The following is an 11,608-nucleotide window of genomic DNA, read 5'->3' as shown; positions in this document are numbered from 1 at the left end:
ACGTGATCCTTCTGCAAAAAAAGTTTTGTTTTGATAGGATTCTTCTGTAGAATTACATGTTGCTCTTATTACACTGACAATTAAGTTAAATATAGATATAGTCTTACTATAGATGTCAGAGGGCCATCCAGAGTAATAGATGCATTTATTCCTAAAAGAACTGCAGTGTTTTGCAAAAGCAGAAACGGACTGTGACCAATAAAACTAAACAAATTACCCCTGAAACGGGCTTGTTGGACATACTAAAGAGATGTTCACATATCCTTCTGTCAAAATGTGATCATTATGATCTTTCTTTGGTATTCTATTTTGAGGTTTTCCCTTCTGAAGTCTATATATGTCCTCTGAAACACAGTCAACTTTTTTGTTCAAATTTCTTTGATGCACATTATTGTGTTGGATCTGAAAGTGCTTTTTGTTTCGGAACGACACCATACTAAAATTCCCTTTGTAAATCTGTTGAAATAGCCTCATTTCGTCAGGAATGGTTCTTTCTAATAAAGTTAATCTATAGTATCACAGGAATGGTTTGATAGTTACAGAAGGGAGGAAAAGTTAATGGAAAGGTGTATAACATGGTGACAGAGTCGATATACAACCCTGACTTCATATGGAACTCCATAAGCCAAGGGCTTAGCAAAGATTTGTACATTTGTCACATTTCAGTACAATTATTAATTAAAATGAATGACATGTTTCAGCAGACAGACCAAGACAGGAGATAGTTGATGGTAGGGGAGAGTAATTTTATTTGGTTAATGTTTTATATAAATGGAAATCCATGGAGCCAGCCAGTGGGTTGATATCAACTACATTTTTTGTGACAGAAAAACCAAGCGTAGACATGCTTTCAATATTTTATAAAAGAAGCGTTAAACATTGGTTTTCTAACGTGTTTGGCTTAGAGTTGGGATGAGGGTAATTAGTGAAGGTCTACCTATAGCATGGCAGATTTCATTTCATTTACAAGAGGAAAAGCTGCATAAACCAGATGATTCATTTAAAATAAAAGTTCTCAATAAAGTTCTAATGAACATTGTTACAAGACATAAGCCCAAAAATAAATTACTTGTACATTCAAACACTGCACTGAAGATCAGAAACATTCACACTATTGTCCTTTTGGAGAGGATATTGTAGAAGAGATAAATTGCTGAGGAGAGGGACGATGAAGGTAGCAACAAAATATCTAAAACAAATACATCAAGAATACGATCAAAGGAACAAGGCGCCAATTGTGCATTACTGAAAACTGAAGCTAACTTAATCACACACAAAATATCTAAATAAAAATACTCTGATGACTGAAATATGATATAGACTACAGTTTCTTATATTAGTATACAATGGGAAACATGAATCTTACTGTCAATCTTAAACAGTAATGTATTTTAACTGCAGGCATTAAATATATCAATCTAGATGTAAAGCAAGTAAACAGCTTTAAATCATAATGCGCCGCCTGTCAATGTGTCATAGGAAGAATGAACAGAAAGTGGTAAGTTCCTTAATGGTGTTACTTTTGACCATATAATAACAGTGAATAGAATCAATAGATTGTATTCTGAAAATATAACGTGCTTTTTAGTCATAATAGAAAATTAACTTGTAATGATTGTATGCAAAATGCTTCAGCTATCCACTATGGGTTAGTACACATTTCCCTTGTGAAAAGATTATTATTTGCATACAGGTGTATGACTTATCAGGCAGCTCAAATGGAATTAATTTGAGTTGCCTGAAAACCCCTTCATTTACTGTAGTTGATAGTGTAGGGTTCTCTCAGATAACAAAACTGGTTAACCAGACAAGGTCACCTGAGTTCATGGGTAACTTGTGTTCAACAATGGGTTTTAGGTTGTGTACATTTACTGAGGTATGGTTCAATTAAAAAGCACTGTACATGCAAAATTACCCTTTATCCATTCATTGGGGGCTGAAACATGTCTTGCAAGGTCATATTGATTAAAAAAAGATGAGCTACTGTATGTGTGTGTGTATATATATATATATATATATATATATATATGGAAGACTGTTCATAGAATAGACTTTGCAGGGTATTGAAAATAAATGTATGTTTCTCAATTGTAAAAAAAAATTATAATACATTTAAAAAACAGTGGGGCAAAAAAGTATTTAGTCAGCCACCAATTGTGCAAGTTCTCCCACTTAAAAAGATGAGGCCTGTAATTTTCATCATAAGTACACTTCAACTATGACAGACAAAATGAGAAAAAAAATCCAGAAAATCACATTGTAGGATTTTTTATTAATTTATTTGCAAATTATGGTGGAAAATAAGTATTTGGTCAATAACAAAAGTTTATCTCAATACTTTGTTATATACCCTTTGTTGGCAATGACAGAGGTCAAATGTTTTCTGTAAGTCTTCACAAGGTTTTCACACACTGTTGCTGGTATTTTGGCCCATTCCTCCATGCAGATCTCCTCTAGAGCAGTGATGATTTGGGGCTGTTGATGGGCAACACAGACTTTCAACTCCCTCCAACGATTTTCTATGGGTTGAGATCTGGAGACTGGCTAGGCCACTCCAGGACCTTGAAATGCTTCTTACAAAGCCACGCCTTCGTTGCCCGGGCGGTGTGTTTGGGATCATTGTCATGCTGAAAGACCCAGCAACGTTTCATCTTCAATGCCCTTGCTGATGGAAGGAGGTTTTCACTCAAAATCTCATGATACATGGCCCCATTCATTCTTTCCTTTACACGGATCAGTCGTCCTAGTCCCTTTGCAGAAAAACATCCCCAAAGCATGATGTTTCCACCCCCATGCTTCACAGTAGGTATGGTGTTCTTTGGATGCAACTCAGCATTGAGTTTAGTTTTTACCAAAAAGTTATATTTTGGTTTCATCTAACCATATGACATTCTCCCAATCTTCTTCCGGATCATCCAAATGCTCTCTAGCAAACTTCAGACGGGCCTGGACATGTACTGGCTTAAGCAGGGGGACATGTCTGGCACTGCAGGATTTGAGTCCCTGGCGGCGTAGTGTGTTACTGATGGTAGGCTTTGTTACTTTGGTCCCAGCTCTCTGCAGGTCATTCACTAGGTCCCCCCGTGTGGTTCTGGGATTGTTGCTCACCCTTCTTGTGATCATTTTGATGGTTTTGATCATTTTAATCTTGCGTGGAGCCCCAGATCGAGGGAGATTATCAGTGGTCTTGTATGTCTTCCATTTCCTAATAAATGCTCCCACAATTGATTTCTTCAAACCAAGCTGCTTACCTATTGCAGATTCAGTCTTCCCAGCCTGGTGCAGGTCTACAATTTTGTTTCTGGTGTCCTTTGACAGCTCTTTGGTCTTGGCCATAGTGGAGTTTGGACTGTGACTGTTTGAGGTTGTGGACAGGTGTATTTTATACTGATAACAAGTTCAAACTGGTGCCATTAATACAGGTAACGAGTGGAGGACAGAGGAGCCTCTTAAAGAAGAAGTTGCAGGTCTGTGAGAGCCAGAAATCTTGCTTGTTTGTAGGTGACCAAATACTTATTTTCCACCATAATTTGCAAATAAATTCATTAAAAATCCTGCAATGTGATTTTATGGATTTTTTTTTCTTTCTCCTTTTGTCTGTCATAGTTGAAGTGTACCTATGATGAAAATTACAGGCCTCTCTCATCTTTTTAAGTGGGACAATTGGTGGCTGACTAAATACTTTTTTGCCCCACAGTCACATATATATATACACACACACACATACATACACACACACATATATATGTTGTCGTTTTTTTTACAATCCAGCTTTTGAGAAACATACATTTATTTTCAATACCCTGCAAAGTCTATTCTATGAACAGTTTTCCACTATACTTATATGCACTTAAAACTTTAACCAACCCCCAGTTAGAGATAGCAGCAAAATGGGAGACTCTGAAACACACACAGGAAAACATATGCACTCAAACCAACCACGAGACAGAGGACAGAAAGCCTCAGACAATTTACAGTGTATGCATATTTTAGTGGTTAGTGTAATATTTGGAATAGCCGAATAGTTGCCAATTAAAATAATCTTTGCACCAGACTAGTAAATAAGTATTCTTCAGTGTGCAAACCATACATATGAAACTAATAATCTGAGGAATGCATCTAATATTACAGTGAATAATATACCATAAGCATTAGAGGACAGCCAGAGGATTGCCTTTACGCAGAAGCCATCAAATGTTCTCTATGTATTTAGTTTTAGCTTAAAGAGGATATGCATTTACTGAGCTAGCTGGGCGCAGTATCCCTCTGAAGATGAGTCTTCTGCATTAGAAGTGTATGATGTGTACAAAATGATTGTAAATACAGCATGTTCACAATCAGAATACATTCTAGAAAACAAGCCAACCGAGGTACCTCTTCTGAAAATATTGGGTGAGATGGGTAAACTTGACTAGACTTGACAGAAGTTACCAAACACTGAATACATCAGGGAACAGCTTTACGAAACATATCCTTGGGTTGTGTTTCCACTGGAGAAAATGGTGGGTTCAAAATCCAACATCCTCTGTTTAATGCTGGCATTCACCTGAAAAACAAGTGAAAATACAGAATAAGGCTACATATAGAGTACCAGTCAAAAGTTTGGACACACCTACTCATTCAAGGGTTTTTCTTTATTTTTACTATTTTCTGCATTGTAGAATATTTCAAGAACTTTGAAAGTGCAGTCGCAAAAACCATCAAGCGCTATGATGAAACTGGCTGAGGACCGCCACAGGAAAGGAAGACCCAGAGTCACACCGTGACTTTAGAGAGCTTTTTATGTCTCTATTATGGTTTGGGCAGGGTGTGATTTGGGTAGGCATTCTATGTTCTTTTTTCTATGTTTTTGTATTTCTTTGTTTTGGCCGGGTATGGTTCTCAATCAGGGACAGCTGTCTATCGTTGTTTCTGATTGGGAAACATACTTAGGTAGCTTTTTCCACATGGTTTTTGTGGGTAGTTGTATTCTGTTTTGTGTCTGCACCAGACAGAACTGTTTCGTTTTGTTCCATTTTGTCTCAGTGTTCAGTTTAAATAAAGTCATGAACCCTTACCATGCTGGAGCTTTGGTCCGATTCCTCCTCTTCAGAAGACGACACCCGTTACAGAACTACCCACCACCAACAGACCAAGCAGCGTGGTATGGAGGAGCAGAGGGTTCAGGACTCCTGGACATGGGAGGAGATATTGGACGGAAAGGGACCCTGGAGACAGGCTGGGGAATATAGCCGCCCGAAAAAGGAGCTGGAGGCAGCTAAAGCTGAGAGGCGGCGAGATGAGGCAAGGCAGCGCAGCAGGCATGAGAGGCAGCCACAAAAAATGTTTTTGGGGGGCACACGGGGAGATTGGCGGAGTCAGGCGATAGACCTGAGCCAACTCCCCGTGCTTACCGGAAGCAGCGTGGTACTGGTCAGGCACCGTGTTATGCGATAAAGCGCACAGTGTCTCCAGTGCGCGCTCATATCCCGGAGCGCTATATGCCAGCTCCCGCAAGTGCCATGCGAGAGTGGGCATCCAGCCAGGGCGGATTGTGGCAGCTCAGCGCACTTGGTCTCCGGTGCGCCGTTTTGGCCCAGGGTATCCTGCGCCGGCTCTGCGCACTGTGTCTCCGGTGCGCTGGGACTGGTCAGTTCGTCCTATGCCTGCGCTCCGCCCATGCCGGGCTAAAGTGGGCATTGAGCCAAATGGAGAGGTGCAAGTGGTAAGCACCAGATGTCCAGTGCTCCCCCACAGCCCGGTTCGACCTGTGCCTGCACTCTGGAGGGGCTGGGCTAATGTGGGCATTCAGCCTGGAGGAGTGGTGCCAAGGCTGCGCACCAGAGCTCCAGTGCTCCCCCACAGCCCGGTTCATCCGGTGCCTCCTCTACGCACCAGGCCTCCTGTAGGTCTCCCCAGCCTGGTGGGCCCTGTGGCAGCCCCACGCACCAGGCTGTCTCTGCATCTCCTCCCTCCAGAGTCGCCCTCCAGTCCGGAGCCTCCAGAGGCGCCCTCCAGTCCTAAGCTCCCAAAAAGGGCACCCAGTCCGGCGCCCGCAACGAGGGCGCCCAGTCCGGAGCCCGCTACGAGGGCGCCCAGTCCGGGGCCCGCTACGAGGGTCCAGTATTTATTTGTTTTGGTCGGATATGGTTCTCAATCAGGGACAGCTGTCTATCGTTGTCTCTGATTGGGAAACATACTTAGGTAGCTTTTTCCCACATGGTTTTTGTGGGTAGTTGTATTCTGTTTTGTGTCTGCATCAGACAGAACTGTTTCGTTTTGTTCCATTTTGTTATTTTGTCTCAGTGTTCAGTTTAAATAGTCATAAACACTTACCACGCTGCGCTTTGGTCCAATTCCTCCTCTTCAGAAGACGACACCCGTTACACAGAGTTACATCTGCTGCAGAGGATAAGTTCATTAGAGTTACCAGCCTCAGAAATTGCAGCCACCAAAAAATGGTTCACAGAGTTCAAGTAACAGACACATCTCAACATCAACTGTTCAGAGGAGACTGCGTGCATCAGGCCTTAATGGTCGAATTGCTGCAAAGAAACCACCACTAAAGGACAGCAATAAGAAGAAGAGACTTGCTTTGGCCAAGAAACACGAGCAATGGACATTAGACCGGTGGAAATCTGTCCTTTGGTCTAATGAGTCCAAATTTGAGATTTTTGTTCCAACCGCAGTGTCTTTGTGAGACGCATAGTAGGTAAACAGATGATCTCTGCATGTGTGGTTCCCACCTTGAAGCATAGAGGAGGAGGTGTGATGGTGTGGGGTTGCTTTTCTGGTGACACTGTCAGGATTTATTTTGAATTCAAGGCACACTTAACCAGCATGGCTACCACAGCATTCTGCAGCGATACACCATCCCATCTGCTTTGCGCTTAGTGTGACTATGATTTGTTTTTCAACAGGACAATGACCCATCACACCTCCAGGCTGTGTAAGGGCTATTTGACAAAGAAGGAGAGTGATGGAGTGCTGCATCAGATGACCTGGCCTCCACAATCACCTGACCTCAACACTCTTTTGGTTACTACACGATACCATATGTGTCATTTCATAGTTTTGATGTCTTCACTATTATTCTACAATGTAGAAAATAGTAAAAAATAAAGACAAAACCTTAAATGAGTAGGTGTGTCCACATTTTTGACTGGTACTGTATAGTTTCTTGTGAAATGATTCCAAGTTGTGAATACTGTACAATCGGACAGACCTGGCTTCCTATTCAATCAACATGAGCTATCAGGAGACAGAATATATTTGGCATGGGTTCCCAGATCCTCAAAAAGTTCTACAGCTGCACCATCAAGAGCATCCTGACCGCTTGTATCACCGCCTGGTATGGCAACTGCTTGGTATCCGACCGTAAGGCACTACAGAGGGTAGTGCTTATGGCCCAGGACATCACTGAGCAAGCTTAATGCCATCCAGGACCTACATACTAAATAGGCAGTGTCAGAGGAAGTCCCAAAAAATTGTCAAAGACTCCAGTCACCCAAGTCATAGACCGTTCTCTCTGCTACTGCACGGCAAGCGGTACCGGAGCAAGTCTAGGTCCAAAAGGCTCCTTAACAGCTTCTACCTCCAACCAGTCTTTTAATCAAATGGCCACCCGGACTATCTACATTGTTTTTACACTGCTGCTACTCGCTGCTTATTATCTATGCATAGTCACTTCACCCCTACCTACATGTACAAATAACCTTGACTAACCTGTACTCCCGCACATTGACTCGGTAGCAGTACCCCCTGTATATCGCCTCATTACTGTTATTTTATTGTGTTACTTTTTATTTTCATTTTTACATGAGTTTATTTTATAAGTATTTTATTAACTCTCTTGAACTGCATTGTTGGTTAAAGGCATGCAAGTAAGCATTTCAAGGTAAGATTTATACCTGTTGTATTCGGCGCATGTGACAAAATACATTTTATTTGAAACCCCACATCTTACAGAAGAACAATGTTGAAATAATACCTATTGATTTACTACTGATCCGTTTGCATTTCTAAGTCGACTGTCCACTGGGTGTGGGAGGAAATAGCCTTGCTGAGCTGAGTTTGACTTATAAGAATACTGTAGAATATAAGGTAAACAGGAGGCCATATCTTTCTCACAGGAAATTGGGACTGTGTCAAAGAACAATTGAAAGGACGGATGGGAGAAGCCTTATATCAACACTTGAAATTTCGCTACACATGAAAGCATATGTGACGTAAAGCTGTGCAGAAACCAGAAGCACTTTATTTTACCGTACTGTTTCCATTTTTCCTGGTATTTTAGTAGCAATGGATACATTCTTGAAGGCTACTTCAAAGAATTTAACACCAGTAACATTGGAACTAGGCTACCTGGTACCAAATGTTACATGGTGGTGTTTGTTTTATGGAATCACAATGAAACATATGTTATTTATGTTATTGCTATGTAATTAAAATTTTCGCATTTCATTTCTTAGATAATAGCTATTAATTACTTTACCGTGAAATAAAGTGAAACTCCAAGAACTTCCCGAACAATGTGAGATGGATGATATTGAATGTATTTGGTTGAGCTCAAACAGTTCCCACTTTCATGGTTATCGTTGTTTAGTGTTTATTAAGCAGACAGTCTCAAATCTAAATATCCTACTTTCAAACATTTCCAAAATTTGCAATTATGGCAAGGGAAATGTGTGTGGCAGCTCCACACAGAAAACCTTTCATGATTAAACATCTAAGGGAAGAACATTATTGTTACCTTGTAAAATGTTTAATTTAGCTTAAGCACTGGCAATGAAAGTAGTGGAGATTAAACAAAAAAGCCAATATGATGCATTTCCGTATGCTCTAATTTTGTCCTTATGTTTTTAAACTGAAATAGTATGAAGAAGGGCTCAGGGCACATGCGCTTTGCATTACGAACTGAACATATCACAGAGAAAGTTACCCATTCACGGATGCAACAAAAACATATCTATAACATTCATCTAATGAGTTAATCAATGGCACGGAAATATTTTTAAGACTTCTGAAACAGGAATAATCAGTGAGCTATAAATAAAGGTAAAAAAATAGAAAGCATCCTCATAAACAGGGATGTCTGAATCAAAAAGAAAAGGCTGAACGGCTGTGCCACTCTTGTGGGTTTGGGAAATATTTTGGTGCTCCCTCATTTCAAGTTCAGACCGCCTTGAACTGATGAGAGTAGGCCTACCTGTACTTGACATCAAAGAGGGTGGAGTCCTCTTCATCATCATTCTCCTCATTCAAAGGAGCCATTTCTACTCGCTCTGCTGGTGTCGTGATTATGTCATACTTTCGTGTTTTCCTGATTCTCCGTCCAGATCTATGAAAAAACAGAGAAGTGTTGTGATAATTACATTTCAAGAGGGCTGCATTTACACAGGCAGCCCAATTCTGATATTTTGCCTAATTATTGGAAAAATTGCTGATCTGATTAGTTAAAAGACCAATTAGTGAAAAAAAATGATCAGAATTGGGCTGCCTGTGTAAACGCAGCTGAGGTGTGTAGTAGTTTCCCACTTGGAACAAAGAAGAATCTGATATGACTGCTTTGCCATATGGACAGGATTAAAGTAGTGTATTGTGGTTGCAGTTTAGCGTTTTTCGTCATTAATCTTGTTCTGTAGGCAGCTCTGCAGAGTGGTCACTAGCTGGTACAGCCACAAAGACATCAAATCTGATTTTAAACCTAACCACACTACTAACCCTAATGCCTAACCTTAAATTAACACCAAAAAGCTTGTTTTAAGGAATTTTTACAATATAGCCCATTTTGACTTTGCAGCTGGCCCATCTAGAGAAATCGCTCCGTTGTGCCTCTAGGGTAAGATTCATGACAGTAAACGTCAACCTGCATTGTGGTTAAGGCCTAATGTTCCACCTGGTGTAGGGAATGATTATGTCATCGCTGATGTAGCCTAATGTAGTGGTGTTTAACATATTTAGATATTCAATTACTGACACAATATGATAGTTGCTGCAATATAAAGAACACCAAGACGCATCCCCTGTTTGCCAACTCTCCTACTACATACTGGCTGATCGAAATCAATAATGACGCACATGCTAAGTTATTTAAGTAAGATCTTTATGAATGCTTCAATTCGATTTCATAGAAGAATAGTATAGTATATTACAATAGTAATATATGTTAATTAAGATAATACAGTTGCCTATAGAGTTTTTGGTTGCCTATTGGTGTAAACATAAATCAGCCTACCTGATCACTTTGATTACCAAGCACGTGATGAGAACAGCTGTTAGCGCGCAAATAATAATTACAGTATTTTTAAGAGTAGGAAGATATTGTAACATTGAAGACATTCTTGATTCGGTCTTATCTGTGTCGTTATTTGACAAATCCCCTCCATGAATGGATGATGTTGAATTTAGCTGCGTTGAGGGGGAAGGTAGAGTTTGTGGTTCACCGATAACTTCCCATGCCACAGCAATAACCAAAGTGAATATGAAACTGTATGACACCATCCTGCTTGAAAGAATAAGAGCAAATGTCTTGTGAAAATTATCGTCTGTGTTCTTTCTATCTAAATTACTTTCACGAAGATATGTGATTGAAAATATTCAAAGACATGCTGTGACATTTCATGAAAGGTGTCTAAAATTGCGCCACCGCTCGCCAAACGAAATTGAAACGATTCCATAAAATGGTGTAAATATCCAATCTGTATAACCCAACAATAATATCTCCTGAATGGTTGCGGACTGCTTCTTTCGCTGCTTCTCCTAACTGCTGTCAAAGCAAAAGGTGCCAGGCTTCCGGTCTGGACAGCCTGGTATCATAGACTAGACGTAACATAGTACACGTAAATCCGGGAAACTAATTTCTATGATATGTTACGTTTGGTATTGTTACATAAGACATATGGTTACTGAAAGTAGGGTTGTTGGGTTGGGTTGGGCGTATAATGTGAACGTCTAGCAGCACAAAGGTTGTGAGTTTCAATCTCATCACTGACAATTTTTGAAACTTTTCAACTACTTACTACTTTTGTGCAACTTTGCAACTACTTAGCATGTTAGCTAACCCATACCTAACCATAACCTTAACCTTTTTAGCTAACCCTTCCATAGCTACGTGAAGTAGGAGTGCTTAGGGTGCTGCAGTATCCCCTGAAAAATTGGAATAATAATATATATATTTGTAATTTTATTTCACCTTCATTTATCCAGGTAGGCTAGTTGAGAACAAGTTCTCATTTGCAACTGCGACCTGGCCAAGATAGAGCAAAGCAGTTCGACACATTCAACAAAACAGAGTTACACATGGAATAAACAAACACACAATCAATAATACAGTAGAAAAATCTATATACAGCATGTGCAAATGAGGTAGGATAAGAGAGGTACATTTAAAGATGAGCTATGTACAGGTGCAGTGATCTGTGAGCTGCTCTGACAGCTGGTGCTTAAAGCTAGTGAGGGAGGTAAGAGTCTCCAGCTTCAGAGATTTTTGCAGTACCAGTCAAAAGTTTAGACACTAACTTATTCAATGGTTTTTCTTTATTTTGACTGTTTTCTACATTGTAGAATAATAGTGAAGACATCAAAACTACGAAATAACATATATGGAATCATGAAGTAACCAAAAAAG

At 40.2% G+C, this 11,608-nt stretch overlaps 1 long non-coding RNA gene across 1 annotated transcript; it reads right to left on the bottom strand.

Moving 5' to 3' along the window:
- Nucleotides 1-725: 725 nt before the first annotated feature.
- Nucleotides 726-10,265, bottom strand: LOC139402722 (uncharacterized). The gene is made up of 3 exons (XR_011633262.1): nucleotides 10,217-10,265; nucleotides 9,188-9,319; nucleotides 726-4,546 (listed from the first exon to the last, which is right to left on the bottom strand). It is a non-coding gene; the product is annotated as an uncharacterized lncRNA (long non-coding RNA).
- Between the last annotated feature and the right edge of the window lie 1,343 nt (nucleotides 10,266-11,608).

The sequence above is a fragment of the Oncorhynchus clarkii genome, chromosome 1, assembly GCF_045791955.1.
Source record: "Oncorhynchus clarkii lewisi isolate Uvic-CL-2024 chromosome 1, UVic_Ocla_1.0, whole genome shotgun sequence".
NCBI classification, from domain to species: Eukaryota; Metazoa; Chordata; class Actinopteri; order Salmoniformes; family Salmonidae; genus Oncorhynchus; species Oncorhynchus clarkii.
The sequence above is the reverse complement of the archived record's forward strand: the minus strand, read 5'-3'. Positions and strand labels throughout refer to the sequence as shown.